General features: G+C 38.5%; 1 protein-coding gene and 1 pseudogene across 1 annotated transcript in view; one reads left to right on the forward strand and one right to left on the reverse strand.

Annotated features, from left to right (window-relative positions):
- The window catches only part of Cntnap2 (contactin associated protein 2), a 1,662,736-nt gene that overhangs the window by 1,171,175 nt on the left and 470,956 nt on the right, over nt 1–20,605 (forward strand). The gene's annotated exons all lie outside the window — the stretch shown is intronic.
- Nucleotides 7,960–8,439, reverse strand: LOC127677202 (40S ribosomal protein S11-like; annotated as a pseudogene).

Raw genomic sequence — 20,605 nt, forward strand, 5'->3', positions numbered from 1 at the left:
GGCCTCTCCTCCCATTGATGCTGAACAAGGCCATCCTCTGCTGCCTATGCAGCTGAAGCCGTTGGTCCCTCCATGTCTACTCCTTGGTACTCCTTGGTTGGTGGTTTAGTCTGCTGGAACTCTGTGGGGTCTGGTTGATTGATATTGTTCTTCTTCCTATGAAGTTGCAAACAACTTTAGTTTCTTCAGTCCTTTCCCTAACTCCTCTATTGGGGATCTGCTGCTCAGTCCACAGACTGGCTGTTGCAAACATCCCCCTCTGTCTTTGTCAGGCTCTGGCAGAGCCTCTCAGGAGACAGCTTATCAGGTCCTTCTTAGAATCCACAATAGTGTCTGGGTTTAGTGACTATATATAGGATGGATCCCTAAGTGGGAAGTCTCCAGATGGTCTTTCCTTCAGTCTCTGCTCTACACTTTGTCTCCATATTTGCTCCCATGAATATTTGGTTCCCCTTGCTGAGAAGGAGCAAAGCAACCACACTTTGTTCTTCCTTATTCATGAGCTTCATGTCGTCTGTGAATTGTATCTTGGGTAGTCTGAACTTTTGGGCTAATATGCACTTATCAGTAAGTACATAACATGTATGTTCTTTTGTGATTGGGTTACCTCACTCAGGATCATATTTTCTAGTTCCATAAATTTTTCTAAGAATTTCATGAAGTCATTGTTTTTAATAGCTGAGTAATACTCCATTGTGTAAATAGACCATATTTTCTGTATTCATTCCTTTGTTAAGGGACATCTGGGTTCTTCCCAGCTTCTGGCTATTGTAAATAAGGCTGCTGTGAACATAGAGGAGCATGTGTCCTTGTTATACCTTGGAGAATCTTTTTAGTATATGCCCAGGAGGGGTATAGCTGGGTCCTCAGGTAGTACTATGTCTAATTTTCTGAGGAGTTGCCAAACAGATTTCCAGAGTGGTTTTACCAGCTTGCAATCCCACCAACAATGGAGCAGTGTTCCTTTTTCCCCATATCCTCTCCAGCAACTGCTGTCCCCTGAGTTTTTCATCTTAGCCGTTCTGACTGGTGTAAGGTGAAATCTCAGTGTTGTTTTGATTTGCATTTCCCTGATAACTAAGGATACTGAACATTTCTTTAGGTGCTTTAGAGTCATTCGAGTTTCCTCAGTTGAGAATTCCCTGTTTAGCTCTGTACCTCATTTTTTAATAGGGTTATTTGACTCTCTGGAGACTAACTTCTTGAGTTCTTTGTATACACTGGATATTAGCCCTTTATCAGATGTAGGGTTGGTAAATATCTTTTCCCAATTTGTTGGTTTCCATTTTGTCCTATTGACTGTGTCCTTTGCCTTACAGAAACTTTGCAGTTTTATGAGGTCCCATTTGTCGATTCTTGTTCTTAGAGCATAAGCCATTGGTGTTCTGTTCAGGAACTTTTCCCCTGTGCCCACGTATTCAAGATTCATCCCCATTTTCTCCTCTATAAGCTTCAGTGTATCTTCTGGGTATATGCCCAGGAGTAGTATAACTGGGTCCGCTGATAGTACTCTGTCTAATTTTCTGAGTTTTATGTGTAGATCCTTGATCCACTTGGACTTGAGCTCTGTACAAAGAGATAATAATGGATCGATTTGCAATTGGGAACCCAAGGCCCATACCTAAACATAGTGAAAGCAATATACTGCAAACCGGTAGCCAACATCAAGTTAAATGGAGAGAAACTTGAAGCAATCCCACTAAAATCAGGGACCAGACAAGGCTGCCCACTCTCTCCCTGTCTATTCAATATAGTACTTGAAGTCCTAGCCAGAGCAATCAGGCAACAAGAGGGGGTCAAAGGGATACAATTTAGAAAGGAAGCAGTCAAAATATCACTATTTGCAGATGATATGATAGTATACTTAAGCGACCCCAAGACTTCCACTAGAGAACTCCTAAAGCTGATAAACAACTTTCACAAAGTGGCTGGATATAAAATTAACTCAAGCAAATCAGTACCCTTCCTCTACTCAAAGGATAAACGAGAGGAGAAAGAAATTAGGGAAATGACACCCTTCACAATAGTCCCAAATAATATGTCATAACTAGGTGTGAACCTAAAGAAGCAAATGAAAGATCTATATAACAAGAACTTTAAATCTCTGAAGAAAGAAATCAAAGAAAGTCTCAGAAGGTGGAAAGATTTCCCATGTTCATGGATTGGCAGGATTAATATAGCTAAAATGGCCATCTTGCCAAAAGCAATATACAGATTCAATGCAATCCCCATCAAAATCCCAAATCAATTCTTTTTTTTTATTTCTTTTTTTTATTTGATATATTTTTATTTACATTTCAAATGATTTCCCCTTTTCTGGCCCCCCACTCCCCGAAAGTCCCATAAGCCCCCTTCCCTCCCCCTGTTCTCCCACCCACCCCTTCCCACTTCCCTGTTCTTGTTTGGCCCTATACTGCTACACTGAGGCCACTCCTCCATTCTTCTTTTACCTCATTTGATGTGTGGATTATGTTTTGGATATTCCAGTTTTCTAGGTCAACATCCACTTATTAGTGAGTGTATACCATGATTGATCTTTTGAGACTGGGTTACCTCACTTAGTATGATGTTCTCCAGCTCCATCCATTTGCCTAAGAATTTCATGAATTCATTGTTTCTAATGGCTGAATAGTACTCCATTGTGTATATAAATATTCCACATTTTTTGCAACCATTCTTCTGTTGAGGGATACCTGGGTTCTTTCCAGAAGATCTCAGAAAATGTAAAGATCTACCATGCTCATGGGTTAGCAGGATTAATAGTAAAAATGGCCATTTTGCTGAAAGCAATCTACAGATTCAATACAATCCCCATCAAAAGTCAAGTGAACTTTTCAAGAGTGATTTTTTTTATTTATCTATCCACCTATTTATTCTCCACAGAACCAATGTCAGAAATAGATGACTGTTTGTACTAGTTTTGAGCTATGCAACTGTCTTCCTGACTTGTCCTGTTGTTGAGATGGGGTATTCTAACAAATGTAGATTAAGGGAGAAAGAGTTACCTGTGGCTCACAGTTCAAGATCACAAACCCTGACAACTAGGAGCTACAGCAGTGGGAGCTTGAAGCAGGTTGTCACTGTATTCATAGTCAAGAAGTAGAAAGCAATGACTGATAGCATTCAAGTCACTTTCTGCTCCATTTAGTACTGTACAGGACCCCTGCCCAGGGAACAATCCTACCCTCAGTTAAAATAGATCTTTCCACACCAGTTAACTTAATCAAGATAATCCTTCACAAGCACACCCAGAGGCCCATCTCCCAGATAGCTTTAGATCCTGTGGAGTTGACAATTAACAGTAACCATTGCTGCAAACTTTGCAAAATTATTTAGCTTTTCTCACCTTCATTTCTCTAGCTTTAAAATAAGAATACTAAAACTGTCCATTGAATTTCATGAAGTTTTATATTGCTATGCCATATCTAAATTGTTTTCTTAGCCTTCTATTTCTGGAGTTTGTGAGTAATGAACAGAGCTGTGGGTTGAATAGACAAAAGGAAGACAGAGCTATTCAACAAGCATGAACAAGCATGCCCAAGAACTGAATACTACTGTGAACAGGGAAATTCCATGATGGGAACACAAAGTCACGGAGACCTGGGGCAGGATTTTAGAGTGCATATTTTGCAAATGAAGTCAAGCTTGTAAACACTTCTAAGAACCCCTAAGAAAATTGTCCAGAATGATTCTGTCAAATTCTAATTAGCAGCATACAAATTATCTTCACCATGAGCCATCCACAGTATATATTTCTAGTATAGAAAGCATTTGCAAGGATCACACTGAATTCTTGTTACATTTTAAATATGCATGTCCATGCAAATTACAAATATTGAAGAAAAAATGAAGGCATAAGGAAAATAAATTAAGCAATTTGTTGAGGAAAAGAGAAACAATGCTGCAGAACAGCCTATCCTTATTAAGAGAGGCCTCTTCTTTTGGTAATGTATTAGTTGGTTTTGTATTCATTCCCTGTATACAGATCATGTTCATCATTTAAAGTCAATATTAGGAGAAATCCATCACTGACGCTATCACAGCAGTCTTTGAAGGGTCAGGCCAAGACCTTCTGAACAAAGTGCCTGAGCTTCATACCCTTTTCTGGAGAGCTTGAATTGCTACATGTTCTTCCAACAAATGCTTGTTGCCTAAGCTGACAAAAAGAAAAGTGTGGAGAAAAGTTTTGTTTTGTCTTACAGTTCCAGAGGCACGGAGTCCATCAAAGTTTAAAAGGCCTGACAGAAATCAGTGGGGAGCAGGAGCAGGGAGCTGTCTGATCACAGTTCATTCACATTCAGGAAACAGAAAACAAAGTAGAGCCAGTCTATAAACTTTAAACCCACCTCTGGTGACATACTTCTCTAGGAAGTCTTCACTTCCAAAAGGTTCTATAACCTTTTCAAAAACCACCTAAGGACCGATTGCTCGAACATGAGCCTAGGAGAGACTGTTTATATTCAATCCACAGCAGTGATTTTCATGGACTGTATTCATTTTCCAAGGGAAGGAGCATGCACATAAATGGTTCATGATGTTTTTGGTGGTGGCGGTGATGGTGGTGGTGGTGGTGGTGGTGGTGCTACTGCTACAGCTGCTGCTGCTGCTGGTGGTGGTGGTGGTGGTGGTGGTGGTAGTTTTCCTACTGATGTGTTATTTTCTCCCATTAACTAATATTTAGTGAACTTGTCCAACCTGTTCTTTATCACTACAGAGAGCATACTCCATTTCCATTACTTTGAATTCCCTAATAAAACTCATGATAATTGGAGAGTTTCTGAAACCCAAATGTCAACTCTCTCAGTTGTCCTCCTAAATCAGTTAGAATCATGGACCTTGTTCCATTGGACGCCAAGGTATATACACTCCTGCTAATTGTACAGTCCTATAGGATCCTACTCTACCATGGATTTATAGTTTATTTTGTTTTTAAGTATGTTGCATAGTTTTTCCTAGGGAGTCTATTTCTAGTTACCCAGATAAAGAGGGAATCACCAACTAATGAAATGATACTATCAACAGCCAACTTGATGAAACAGCAAGTTAACTTGGATTAGTTATAGGAATCAAGGCAAGCTTAAAGGCAGGAGATCATGCGTGTTCTCCCAGCAATTGCTAACCACCTATATACCCCTGAGAAGGACCGGGACTTCATTAAGATTCTTTGGCTTCCCCTCCTCCCTAGAGAGAGAATGTGAATGAATCACTCACATGAGGATCTCCTGAGGGTGAACAAAGCAACTCTGCTTCAAGACCACAGTGAAACGATCATGTATAACAGAAAAAACAAGCAAACAATGATACTACAAGCTATAGGTGACATCATTCAGTAGCAAACTTTTGGAAATATAATACATTCTAAGAGTTAATTATTGTTCATTTAATAGTACAGCTATGTCCTGTTTTTAATTGTCTAACTTTTAGCATAGTTGTAGATTCAAATGGATGAAATGAAGGCCCCATATATACATACAAAAATCCAGCCTCTATCACTGTCACCATACACTACCAGAATGTTTGCTACAAATGAGAAAATTAAGCTAATACATCATTATCACTCACCGGCCATAGCTTACTTTAGGATTCATGCTTTTTATTTAGAGTTCTATAGGTTTTGTTAAGCATTGTAATATGAGAACAGGCATGGTAGCTTATACCCCTTGTAGTGATAGCCCTCTAGATACTAAGGTGGGAAGGGGGATGACAAATTCAAGTCCAACCTAGGGAGTATATTAAGACTTTATCTTGAAAAAAAAGTGTGTATATTCTATTTTATTGAATAGCTTCAATGCACTATAAATCTTTTGTCCTCGTTGTCTACCCTTATTACCTCTTATACCAGACAATCATTCTCTTTTTTATTTAAACTTATTTATTTATTTATTTTTTACACTCCATATTTTATCCCCCCACCCCCATTCACTCTCCGACTGTTTCACATCCCACCTCCTCCCAAACCCCCTGTCTCCAAGTGGATGTCCCTACACCCCACCCCACCTGACCTCTAAACTCCCTGGGGCTTCCAGTCTCTTGAGGGTTAGGTACATCATCTCTTAATGAACACTGACCCAGCCATATGTGTGTCAGGGGCCTCATATCAGCTGGCGTATGCTACCTGTCCAGTGCTTGAGATCTTGGGAATCCAGATTAATTGAGACTGCTAGTCCTCCTACAGGCTATCCCTTCTCCTTAGCTTCCCCCCTTTTTTAATTAGATATGCTCTTTATTTACATTTCAAATTATTTCCCCTTTCCTGGATCCCCCCCCTCCCTGAAATTATACTTAGCCCTGGACCCAAATCAACCCCCTCCCACTTCCCTTCCCTAGATCAACAAGGGTCAGCTGCTTCTGTATATTGGCAAATATCTGCATCGGACTCTTTCAGCTGATTGTTGGGTCTTCCAGAGTGCAGTCATTTAGGTCCCTTTTTGTGAATGTTCCATAGCCTCAGTAACAGTGTCAGGCCTTGGGACCGACCTCCCCTTGAGCTGGATCCCACTTTGGGTCTATTGCTGGACCTTCTTTTCATCAGGCTCCTCTCCATTTCCATCCCTGTAATTCTTTCAGACAGGAACAATTATTGTCTTTTTATTCTCTCCACATTTCTTTTAGAGAATACCATATAGTAGTGATCAAAGTATATAGCCTTTCCAGAGTGGATATATTTTATTTTAGTGGTGGAAAAATACTAATTTGTACTGGGAAGAAGTTAGTGATAATGGCATTGGAGAAAAATATATTTATTCTTTACTTAAAAATTTTGTCAGGTGTCACTGTTTTTGAACTGAATATACTTTCCTCAAATGGGATTTTAGTTGGATATTCCAAACTGAAAATATTTAATTGGAGCCTTAGGAATCAAAGGGGTAAGAGACCCACTGCTTTGCCACCTCTGTGAACCTCTGCATTCTTCCCACCACCGAGGAACTAGGCTTCTGTGACACCTCCATGGCTTCCTAAAGCAAATGCTTTACACCATAATCTCAGAGATTCAGCTTTAGAAATTTAATGAACTCATAATAGGATTATGATGGAACTTTTTTTCCCACAGTAAATGTAAAAAGGATCCCAGGAAATTGCCAGTGCTCATCTAAAACATTTGATTTCTGCTGGTTAATAAATATCATGGCATATTCTCTGGAGTGTATGATCTGATAATCACAGAACAAAGATAATACTAATACCTCGATATTACCAATAGTTAGATATTAGTAAAAGTCAAATGCAAGGAATATTAAGGATACCATCTCTTCACATCTGAAACACTTCAAATCACTTGGATTTAACCAAAAGTCTACCCTCTCCATGTTAAAATAGCATTAAATTTGATTGAGTGGTATACAGATTATACTACAGGAAAAGTCATTATAATCCTCATTCCAAATATCATCTTATGAACTAGGGATAAATTTCAACAATAAAAAGGAAAACAGATTTCATGAGAGCAAACTGAAAGCACAGATATTCATGTGAGGAAAGCAAGAAATGTTTTTAAAATACTTTATTGATTATAATTTATGTAACAAGACAATGAAGTCTTGGCTTTTAAGACAGGTTGACATATCTGAAAGTACAAGAGATGATCTGGAGATGTCTGAAGTCTATATTTCTACTCTAATTTGAATTATTTATAATCTCATAATTACACAGAATAAAATTGAATTACTAATAAATGCCAGAGAAGCCAATTTAAATTGACATTCATTTCCAAAGTCAGCTGCTACATAATCACCACAATTTTTTCTAGCTTTAATATTTACCACAATAAGACAATAAAGGAACAACCATACTAGAAAGAGCAGAAACTCCAAAATCAAATAGAATATGCACTTATTATTTTATTTGAAACTGATGAAGAAAAAAGGTTTAAATATTCTCATTTTCTCAAGAGAACATTTATTTTTTGTTTTTTATTTGGAAAATAACTGTTTTTGTTCTAGGGCATTGGCCAGAGTCCCCTTAGAGTTTCTGAAACTACTTCTTGGTGCCAGCAGCCTTGATGACCTTAATCACATTGAATCTAACAGTCTTGCTTAGAGGCTGCACTCTCCAACAGTAACAGTGTCACAATCTGTATATCCCTGAAAAGGGGAACAGGTGTATAGACATGTTCTTGTGATGCATCTCAAAGTGACTGTATTTTCAGAAATAATGGAGATAGTCCTGGTAGATGACAATGGTCCTCTGCATCTTCATCTTTGTCACAATACCTGACAGGATCCAACCTCCATAGCATGGAGGCGACATTACCAGTAAAGGGCATTTCTTGTCAATGTAAATGCCCTTAATGGCCTCATTGAGTGTATTGAAGTCTAGACTGATGTTTTTGTAGTACTGAGGGAGTTTTCCCTTGCTAGTTTCTCCCAACAAAACATGTTTCTTCTTTTGAAAGATTGTAGGCTGCTTTTGGTAAGCATGCTCTGCCTAAATGCCCGCCATCTTCCCAGAAGCCTAAGAACAGGAGAGGTAGGTCCACTCCTGGCTTCCTTATTCACTATGTGAAGCCTTCGAGAGAACATTTTTTAGCAAAAAAACTGGAAAATGTTGTACTACCCTAAACCATGAGCAGTCTGTCAATGACATCCCTCCTTTGCCATATCCAAACCAAGACCCTCTAAAGTCATGGCTAAAATAGTTGAAATACTATAGATGCTATAAGAAGTCGGTCTTAATCTGACCCTCAGAAATATGGAATAAATACTATTTTGAATGTTATGGAATAAGACAAGTGTTGAGCTTCAGAAGAACAGCCCAACAAAGACTCACATAAATAGACCAATAGTTTCAAACTCTTAAGCCCTAAGACATTGTTTTTCACACTTGCAGTATCATCAGAATTTTATGGACCAAATTAAGCGATGTTTAACTACTAAATTTAAATATTTAAAATAAGTAGAAAGGAGAAAAAAATTAAAGGTTTTTTTTCCAAGTTCAGAAGTAACTCTGGTGCAATCAGGATGACTGTGGTGGTAAAATCCTGCAGATAAAAGGATTGTAGTGTCAAGATTCCAACTAGAGTACAAGCACTAGCTACAAATCAAAATGTAGGGTCTTAAAAAAACTAAATAGCTTCAATTCCTTGGTGTTAAGAATGGAAAAGGATAGGGCAGTGATGAGAAAGAAGGAGTTTGTGATACTAACAGCACCTCCCTAAAGAGCCTGTATGGTCTTGTTGGAGTAGGTGTGTCACTGTAGGCACAGACTTTAGACCCTCATCCTCGCTGTCAGTATTCTCCTAGCAGCCTTCAGATGAAGATGTAGAACTCTCAGTTCCTCCTATACCACCTGCCTGGATGCTGCCATGTTACCACCTTGATGATAATGGACTGAACCTCTGAACCTGTAAGCCAGACCCAATTAAATGTTGTCCTTATAAAAGTTACCTTGGTCATGGTGTCTGTTCATTCACAGTAGTAAAACCCTAAGACAGAAGTTGGTACTAGGGACTGGGGTATTGCTGTGATAGGTCTGACTATGCTTTTGTTTGAAAGAATGTGAATTTTGAGAAATTGGATTTGTACAGCAAACAACAGAGTGCTTTAAGTCAGGCTTAATAGGCTATGCTAGTAGGAATATGGAATACCTTGTTGCTGAGAGTGATTTGAACTGTGTAGACCTGAAGCAAGAGATTTCAATGGAGAAGAATTTTAGTATGTGGCTGAGAGACTGTTTTTGTAGTATTTGGGGGAAAAATGTGACTGCTTTTTGCCTTTGTCTGAATAGTCTATATGAGGATAAGGTAGAGATTTATACTAATTTTATTAACAAAGGACGTCTCAGAAATGGCCATCATAGACTTTGTTCTCTGGTTAAGTCTCATGAAGAGCATTGTAAACAAGCATGGCAAGCTTAGAAAGGAAAAATATAAAATATATCATTTGAGTATTAAAGGGGCACCAGGAAGCTGAGTACTGTGTTCAAAGATATTAAATTTAATTAAGGGAGTGGTGACCTTGAGGCAAGATCCCACCCAGCCAAATTCAGGTCCAGGCATGGGAGTAAAAGCCTGAAATTTCAGGAAGCAAAGACAAGCAGATCTGAGTTGAAGGGCAGCCTGGAACAGAGCAAGTTCCAAGCAGAAATAAACTTAAATCCAGCTGTGGTGGACCACACCTTGAATCCAAGTGCTTAGGAGACAGGCATGTAGACCTCTGAGGTCAAAGTCAGTCTACAGAGCAAGTTCCAAGACAGCCAAGCTTAGGCAGTGAAGAAATTGGAAAACAGAAAGCTAATGATAATGTAATTGAACAAGAGGGCCATGTTCCAGTCCCAGCAAGCAGCAGAATTGAGCGGTTTTACCCATTTGGCTCTGGCTTTAGAGGCAAGAGGAGAAGGAGACAACTGGGAGAATTAATGCTGGTTAGCTAAAGCTAAGAAATTAGCAATGATTAAGAAGGGACCAGCATCACCAAGGTGAAAACTTCTGGGAAGTGTTTTCTGAGAACATAAAGAAGATGTGTGCCAGAGATAGCCACGGTTGTATCTCATGCAGCAGCTCTACTTAATGATGTGTAAGAATCATCCGGGTGGTACTAGTTTTGAAGACATGAAGTAGTCATGAAGAGCAGCTGAGGCTTGCTGCTATGAGAGGCCATGGAAGGCCATTGGTGAAGGTGCAGCCTCAGTTGCATTTGATAACCCAGGACTGAAAGGGTCATGCAACGAGATGAGACCTGGCACCATAAAGGGAGCCTATGAGAGGCTATTGGTAAAGCCTAGTTGCAGCAGAAGACCCTAGAACACTGGAGATACCAGTACCATGGGATGATCATCAAGAAGAGCAGTGGCAGTGGAGAGGGTCAACCTAAGCTTATAGTGCTATAGAGGGCAGAGCTGAGAAAGTGACGCCAGCCATTTGGAGGAGCCCAGACATATGTGAATCCTAGACATTGAAACAAGAAGCTATAACCTTGAAGTTGCCTTGGAGACCCCAAGATGTTTGAGATGCCAGAGCTGTGGGCTTTCTGCTGAGGAAAGTTGCTAATAGGGAATAAAACCAACCCAGGAGAAAGAAGTTTATTGCAGTCAACAAAGATGAAAAAGGAGTGGAGATCTGAAGACTGCTTTGAGATCAGACATAGAGATGCAGAGTTTAGAGTTTGCCAGGTGATTTTCTGTCTTGCTTTGATGATTACAGTTAAGTGATTAGATGGATCTCAGAAGAGACTTTGAACTTTGGACTTTTAACATTATTGAGACTACTATAGACTATGGAAACTTTGGAACTTGGACTAAATGTTCTTTTTTATTAAGCTAAAGCTAGATATGATCCCCATAGACTCATGTGTTTGAAACAAACCTATGGGGACCAGAGAGTGGAATGTGATGGTTTGTATATGTTTGGCCCAGGGATTGGCACTATTAGGAGGTATGGCCTTGTTGGAGTAGGTGTATCACTGTGGGCATGGACTTAAGACCCTCAACCTAGCTGCCTAGAAGTCGGTTTTCTCCTAGTAGCCTTTAGATGAAGATGTATAACTCTCAGCTCCTCCTGCACCATGCCTACCTGGATGCTGCCATAACCCTGTCTTAATGATAATGGACTGAAACTCTGAACCTATATGCCAGCCTCAATTAAAGAGGCTTGTCCTTATAAGAGTTGCCTTGGTCATAATGTCTATTCACAATAGTAAAATGCTAACTAATATAATGGAGTAAATTAAATAATTTGAAACAATTAGAGTGGTACATACCTATAACTCATGAATTCTCTAGAGGTGCAGGCAGAAGGATCCAGAGTTCAAGTTCATCCTCAGCTACATAGAGATTTTGAGGCTAACCTGTGTTATATGAGACCCCCAACTCAGAAAGAAAAACAACAAATAATTAAATAATGTTGAAAAGATATGTAAATTGGTAAACAATGTTAGAGTTTGCTTATATTCATGGGTAATTCTTTACAGTCAATATGCCTAGACCATAGAATTCAAATCTTAGAAAATAACCCCCAAAGCTAGAGTTAGGGCTAAAATGGAACCTTTAAGATTTGTTGGAAAGACAATTGTTTTGGATGGTGTTTTGCTGGGGTAGCCACATGAAGGAGTGTTTTCCTGAAGTGGACACAAGTGAGAGGATGTTTTGTTAAAGCAAGCACTTGAAAGGACACTTGATGACAGATTCTTCGAATGTATTGGTTCACCTTATATTGCATTGTTGAGCTGTGTTTGTCATGAATCCATAGAGAAAAACATACCCAAAATAACTTCTGGTGGTATGCTGTGGCCTCTTGCCAGTTCTTCAGACTTGAACTAATACAACCATAAGATATATGCAGAGTACCTAGCTCAGACATAGAGGATCCGTGGTTGACACTTAATTCTCTGTAAGCTCCTATGAGCCCTGCTTAGTTGAATCTGTGACTGGCATTCTCAAGATGTCCTCTACCCCTTGGCTCCTATAATAAATACTCCCTCCCTGTCTTCTAATGGGTTCCACTGGCTTCACCTCATGTTTGGCTATGGGTTTCTGTGTCTGCACCTATCAGTTATTGGATGACACCCCTCTGATGACAATTGGGCCAAGTACTGAACTATAGATACAGCAGAAATTGTTTCATTGAATGTTTTTTGCCAGTTGTACTTAGTTCTATCCTGAATTTCTTAGTTATCCTTCCTCTGGTTCCTGGCCATCTAGGCAGTGTCAGGCATAAAGAAAAACAAAGATCTCAAATCATGAACCAGCATTAAATTTCAAGATATTAGATACAGAAAAACAAAGCCTAATTTAATAAGCAAAAGGAACTAATAAAGGTCAGACAATGTAAATAGAGGATCAAAAAAATAAAAATAAAAACCAGTACAACAAAATGAAAGAAAAATGATGTTCTGGCAAACAACAATAAAGGATAGACCTTCACTCTGACTAAGAATAAAACCAAACCTCAAGTAAACAATCACCTATCAAATAGATAATCACTGACACCTCCTTTGTGCTTGCCCATTAGACTTGTACCATTATAGCCAAGGACTTGGGCATCTGCAGATTTGGGTATCCTAGGGAATCCAGGGCAGTCCTCTGAGGATGCTGTGATGGCCACACCTAGCTACTACAGATACATACAGCTCTACTGAAGCCTTCTGTCCTCTTGTACTGTATTCAAACTTGCAAGTCTCAGACTTTTTCTGATTATTTCGCTAATGTGCTTTGGAAATGGCTTGAGTAAAATTTGCAGGTATGTCCTTGACCATATAGCTTAGAAATCAGTCTGATGGGTGATCTCATGTAGAGCTGTTCATTTCATCTAAAAGTCTCAGTTAACTCTCCCTCAAAAGATACCAAAGCTGTGTTTAATGCCCCACATCTACTCATAGCGGCTCAAAATTGAATTTTCTGCCATCTCTTGGTCAACTGTGAGTCAAAATTGTGTAGCTGAAATTGTTTACAAGATTATGTTAAAACCGTACTGGGAGGGAGATGTATTGTGAAATAGTATTTAAGGTTACAAATTGAATCATGCTTCATATTTTTAGTGACTCTTTGAACTATTATAAATGCCCAAAGAGTTCTCTATTCAGTGTTTTGCCCTTTTCATTCTGTTCATAGCATTTATAAGTAAAATCTGAGCTTCATTTTAGAATAATGTTATCTTTCATTTAATACAGTAGAAAAATATTAAGTATATTACTTTTGTTCAAAACTCTCTGAATACTATCCATATAAACTATGTTTTCTTCCCTTGCTTCATTATTTTCTCCTCAGAATGGAAATGTCTAGAATCATATACACATTGTGGCACACAGATTGCCAGGCTATTTCAGGTGATGTAGAATGCCCCTTCTTTTTATTCTTCACTTGGCTTCATAAAATTCATCTTTTAACTTCCTACTTTCATAGAAAGCTAAATCAGGGTGTGGTTATTGAGAGAATAAGAACAAAATCCTAAAAGATACTAAATAAATAGACTTTTCTATCATTGAAAAATATAATTGCAGTAACATTGCCAAACACAAAAACTCATTTTAGCATAGTGGGGAAAGTATTCTTTATTTTTCTTTCTTTTTTTAAAAGACCAAACATTAAAAGATGTGATTTTATACCATTGATCTGTATGTACAAGTCCATCTTCTTGTCTGTGGTTATGTATGCACACAACATTATTTCCCCAAGTTTATTAGGGACCAGTAGATCTTTCCTTGTTAGACGAGTTGAAAAGATTATACTAGAAGATTATTGTTTATCTGATGATGAAGAGACAGATTATAGAGTGGGTAAAATACTAGTAAGGTGAGATCCTGTGTGCCTTGGAATAGGAATGCAAAATAGAAACAAGCGTTTCAGTGTGGGATGATAAAGGATGCTGTTGAGACAGGGCTGGAGTTGGTTTTGCTTCATTCAACTGTGAAATGATTACACGCATTCATTTATCTCTCCCCTTCCTCATTTGGAGGGGATAATAAACATATGTGTTTCTCCTTTTCTTCTACTTTATTCAATCCTGTCTCCTTGAAACGAAATAAATAGAAACAGTGCTGCATTCCCACTCATCTGGGTAACCAACATGGATCTCTTAAATCAAGCATGCCTGACACATTTCAATTTAGGGACACAAAACAGGTGTCATAGAAGAGACTCCTTGCTTTCCTTCATCCTTGGTCTATTACCTGCTCTTTCCAGTCTCTGTGCATTGAAGAAAGTCAGAATACTGATCTAAGAACCAACTTCTGAATCTCGGAACCAGCTGTGTTTAGGATCCTTCTGTTCAATACATCTCCATGCCTCTTTTCCTTTCTCACAATTATCTTTAAATTGTTTCACTCAACTTTGCATTTATATACAATCATCTGTCATAACAAATTCTAGAAAAAAAGTGTCTGCCTAGGATTTGGCTAATGCTGGCAATATACACTCAGATGCTAGGTAGTAGCCCAAATGTATATGTGACACATATCATCTGATTAATGGGGAACTGTCAGCAGAAGAGGATATCTTACAAGGAAATTGCCATATGAACCTACACACTATAATTTTGGTACCTTAGTCCCACCTCTTGGTACCCCTTTCTGGAATGGATATATCCAAATTCTCTGAATATTAAGAAACAACTTGAGACTTATCCTCTAAACCTCTAACATACTAAGGTATGTCTTAGTTTAGATTTTACGACTATGAACTGACACCATGACAACTCTTATAAAAACATTAATTGGGGCTGGCTTACAGGTTCAGAGGTCCAGTCCACTATCATCAAGGCAGGAGGATGGCAGCATACAGGCATACATGTGATGCAGGCAGAACTGAGAGTTCTACATCATCATTTGAAGGCTGCTAGTGGAAGTCTGGCTTCCAGGTAGCTAGAACTATAATATAAAAGCCCATGCCCACAATGACACACCTACTTCAACAAAACAGCACCTCTAAATAGTGCCACTCCCTGGGACAAGCATATTCAGACTATGACAAGGTAATAATAACTCATTCTGTGGTCCAGATTTGGAGATTGATATTTCAAGCATGATCCTCTAAACATGAATTTAGATTATAGTATCTCACTGCCCTTTAAAATCATACTGGAAGATGCTAGCAATAATCACAGTTAACAAGCACCTGTTATCCTAACCCCAAATCCTAATTGTGGTTAATATTACAAGCAATCCTCAAATTAAGGTCATTTGCATTTCTCAGGCAATGGAGGAGAATCCCAGGGGATCAAATCCTTTTCTATTCCTTTTACAGCTCTAAATTGGCAGCTAGATTGTATCCCCATATCTGACACCAGATGACACATTAAAACTAGAGATGGGAACTGTGAGCTGTCATTTTTGGTTTATGTTCTTGCATCAAAACTCATTTTCTGAAATTAGTATCAACTGTCGCCACTCACTTGGCTATGAGCCAAGGATCCTCACCAGATACTAATGCTTCCTCTATCCTTATCTGTAGTATTTATACTTTTCAGTATTAGAATCAATTATATGAGTTCATTTATATATAATGTGTAGAAACCTATGTAAACATTGGTATCTAATAGTGAAAACATAAGACATCAATGCAGAAAGCAAAATAAGTGATGTTGCAAGTTTACTTTCCTCTTTCCCAGAGAAGAACCTGCCCAACTGATACCTGGGATTCCTGGAATGCCTCTGCACACAAATGAAACTTTCACTTTAAACTCAAGCCACCCTAAAAACTCCCTCCCACTCTCCAAGGTTCATATATAGCCCTTGTCAACCCCAAATAAAGTGTATGAATACAAGCCCATCCTGTGAGAACTACTTCATTAAAATTCTGGGCAAACACAGATACACACAAGCACTCACTCCAAACTGGACAGGGATCCTACAACCTGAGCCAATATCCTTCCAGCCTGGTGTGCAACAATGCCTGGACACCCTAAGGGAGGAAACAGAGGTCTAAGAACCACAGCCCAGCAAGCATAAGGACTAAAATTTTGGCCCTTAGAACCAGTGTAAATATTGATAGACTTGGTGACTGGCATGTAATTACAGCTTTGGAAAAGAGAGAAAATAGAGCCCCAGAGCAAGTTAGCTATCAAGACCAGTCCTGTTGATGATAAGTCAGAAGTTTGATAAAGATGCCGCAAGTAATTAAGTGGAAGGAAAATGGGAGATGATTTTCAACATCAGCCTCAGGCCTCCACATACACTGACATACATGTCTATGTACATAGCGACTCACATGCAAAGCATGCATACTATATATATATATATATATATATATATACATGTATACATACACACAAATATAAGGGAGGCAGGGGTAAAACAAAAAATTGTATTTCTTTCCAGATAAATCCAGAGCTCCTCAATTCAAAACAGAAACCCAAACATATTTTACATGAATCTTTAAAAGTTCCGTAGCAAAATGTAGTTAAAAACTTTTGGACATATGAGGAGCAAGCCATCAAGGAAATATTCATAAACTTGACCCTATAAAATTTTAAATACAAACATCACATCAAAGGTACTATAATAGGCAAAGTTAAAAGCATGAATAATAAATTAGAGAAGAATAATTAAATGGCAAAAGATCATTATCCAGACTATTATAACAAACTCACAAAAGATGACAAAACAAAGGAAGGAAACACTCAAAATGTGAGTTAGAAATTGGCCAGAATGGTCAGATTTAAATGTTTAAAGTAATATTTTAATTCCATGGCCACATTTGTGTTCCCATCACACTGTTTTTTACTATATTTCTTCCTGTTTTTAGTTTTCCTGCAGTTCCCGTGGGAACAAGTGCCTAGAGATGACTGAATTAATTAATCTGTGTCATAGTCATGGGAAAACGAAGTCCATTCTTGCAACCACCAGGTTTAGAGCATCAGGCGTGAGCGTGTGTGTGTGTGTGTGTGTGTGTGTGTGTGTGTGTGTGTATGTGTGTGAGTAGAGGCTTCCTGTTAAAACAAAGGTAACATCAGAGTGGGAAGGGGGTAGGAACCTCAACAATGCAGACTTCAGTCTGTGAGTATGGCTGGTTGTAATTCAAAAGTGAAGGCCATGATATATTAAGTACAGCAGATTTCAAGATTGGGCCAAATTGACACAATTTATAAAGGGTGCATATTCCTTTTAAAAAGTAGATTATGTGTGATGCAGACCCGAAAGCTCTTCACTTTGTACTAAGCACTAATAGCCCGAAGCTGCTACCTTCCTGTGGTTTCCTATTGAAGAGTACTGTCTTCCGCAGGACCTGCCACATCCTACCCAACTAGATAGAGGTTGAAAGTTGGTCTCATCATTCAATCCTTCTGGAGACAAGATATTTATCTATATATCCAAGTTGAGTCACAGCTTTAATTATGTCAATATTAGATTTCACAACTCCTCACTCCCGGGTCTCTAGCTCAGGGCTTAGTTTACTCTTGAAGCTCATTTCCTAAGCACATGGACTGTACTCCAAGACCCATCATGTGAAGCAGAAGATGTGACCCATCATGTCAATCAAGTGTGAAGGATTAGTATGACATATAAACAAGTAATTACATGTTTATACCAAAAGAAAAGGCAAAGGGTTGGAAGTGGCATATTTGCATTTAACTGAAAAGCTAAATATTTTGTCGACAAAGTAAAAAGAATAAAAGTCAGGAAATCTAGCTGAATCTCTTAGCAGCTATTTATATAGAAGCCAAGGCCATAGATCTATGGATCAATCATAGAAATTTAAAATATGAAAAATGTAAATGCATTGTGACTAATATTGAAAAGAGCTAAATGTCATTGTTTTCCGAGCAGATGTCCATTCCTGATACCACCAATACACTTGTAAAGAAAAGTGAATACATACACAATTCAAAGATTTTCTTTCCATTCCATTTGAGTCTGAGAGCTATTTAATTTGAACTGAGTTGCCCTCAGTGTCCTTAAAAGCTATTAATTTTGTTATTTAATTCAATTTCTTTAAGACAAGAAAAGATTAGAGTCTAAAAATTACTTTAGAGGCAAATTAACAAAAATATCAATGACATATATAAATGTATGCTTGTATATTTGTGTGTGCATGAGTGTTCTGTGTTGTCTGTCTAGGCTTTATCACCTCAGGTGGGAGAAACACACAGTGCTGTTCACAGAGTAATACATTCTTCCAATCTGATTAGCTTTAGTTTCTAAACATAAGATACAATCTTTTAGAAAAAGTCATAAAACAAATTCTCATGACATTGATCTATAAGTACCAACATTGGTTTCAGTTATAATATTTGAAGCATCCAGTATAATAAGAGGATATAAATTATCTTGTATCTTTTTGTCTTCAAAGAGTCAATGTATCATTGTTGGAATGAATTTTTAGCCATTTATTAGCTGGTATTATCTCTATATCTTGGCATGGGGGTAAATGTATACATTGTAATGTGGTCTCACATCCATGCCTAGCCCAGTTCTGAGAGAATCTAGAAAGTCAGGAATTGAAGCAGAGGCTCAAAGCATATCCAAAGGTAACACTATGCCTGAGAGGTTGCTGAGAGAATTTGAGCAACATATTTTACTGGGGCATCTCACAAGTGGAGCTGAGACCCTGGAAGAGTTTGCACTTGCAGAAGCCACAACTGCTTTATAAACTGGATTGTGCATGGATAATGTTAAGGATCAATACAATGGCAGTAGCTGAGGATAGTTTTTCTTTTTTTTCTTTTTCTTTTTTAATATTTTTATTTTCTATATTCTTTGTTTACATTCCAAATGATTTCCCCTTTCCCAGATCCCCCCTCCCCATATGTCCCATAAACCTTCTTCTCTCCATCCATTCTCCAAACATCTCCCTCCTTTTTCTCTGTCCTTTTATTCCCCTCTAATGCTAGATCAGTCCTTTCCAGGATCAGGACCCTCTCCATACTTCTTCATGGGAGTCATTTGTTATGTGATTTGTGCCTTGGGTATTCAGGGCTTCTGGGCTAATTAATATCCACTTATCAGAGATTGCATTCCATGTGTATTCTTTTATGATTGGGTTACCTCACTTAGGATGATATTATCCAGATCAAACCATTTGCCTAAAAAATTTTGTGAATTCCTTGTTTCTAATTGCTGGGTAGTATTCCATTGTTTAAATATACCACATTTTCTGTATCCATTCCTCCTTTGAGGGGCATCTGGGTTCTTTCCAGCTTCTGGCTATTATAAATAAGGCTGCTATGAACATAATGGAGCATGTGTCTTTATTGCAAGCCAGGGAATCCTTTGGGTATATGCCCAGGAGAGGTATAGCAGGGTCCTCCGGAAGTGTCATGTCCAGTTTTCTGAGAAACCACCAGACTGATTTCCAAAGTGGTTGTACCATCTTACAGCCCCACCAGCAGTGGAGGAGTGTTCCTCTTTCTCCACATCCTTGCCAACACCTGCTGTCTCCTGAGTTTTTGACTTTAGCCATTCTGACTGGTATAAGGTGAAATCTCAGGGTAGTTTTGATTTGCATTTCCCTAATGACTAATGATGTTGAGCACTTCTTAAGGTGCCTCTCGGTCATCTGAATTTCTTCAGGTGAAAATTCTTTGTTTAGATCTGTACCACATTTTTTAATAGGGTTATTTGGTTCCCTGGAGTCTAACTTCTTGAGTTCTTTGTATATATTGGATATTAGCCCTCTATGAGATGTAGGGTTGGTGAATATCCTTTCCCAATTTGATGGTTGCCATATTGTCCTTTTAACAGTGTCCTTTGCCTTACAGAAACTATGTAATTTTATGAGGTCCCATTTGTCAATTCTTGATCTTAGAGCATAAGCTATTGGTGATCTGTTCAGGAACTTTTCCCCCATGCCCATGTCCTCTAGGGTCTTCCCCAGTTTCTTTTCTATTCGTTTCAGTGTGTCTGGTTTTACATGGAGGTCCTTGATCCACTTGGAGTGAAGTTTAGTACATGGAGATAAGAATGGATCAATTTGCATTCTTCTGCATGCTGACCTCCAATTGAACCAGCATCATTTGTTGAAAAGGCTATCTTTTTTCCACTGGGTGTTTTTGGCTCCTTTGTCGAAGATCAAGTGACCGTAGGTGTGTGGGTTCATTTCTGGATCTTCAATTCTATTCCATTGGTCCACTTGTCTGCCACTGTGCCAATACCATGCAGTTTTGAATACTATTGCTCTGTAGTATTGCTTGAAGTCAGGGATACTGATTCCCCCAGAATTTCTTTTGTTGTTGAGAATA

This window comes from Apodemus sylvaticus, chromosome 2, assembly GCF_947179515.1.
Source record: "Apodemus sylvaticus chromosome 2, mApoSyl1.1, whole genome shotgun sequence".
In the NCBI taxonomy this organism is placed as follows: domain Eukaryota; kingdom Metazoa; phylum Chordata; class Mammalia; order Rodentia; family Muridae; genus Apodemus; species Apodemus sylvaticus.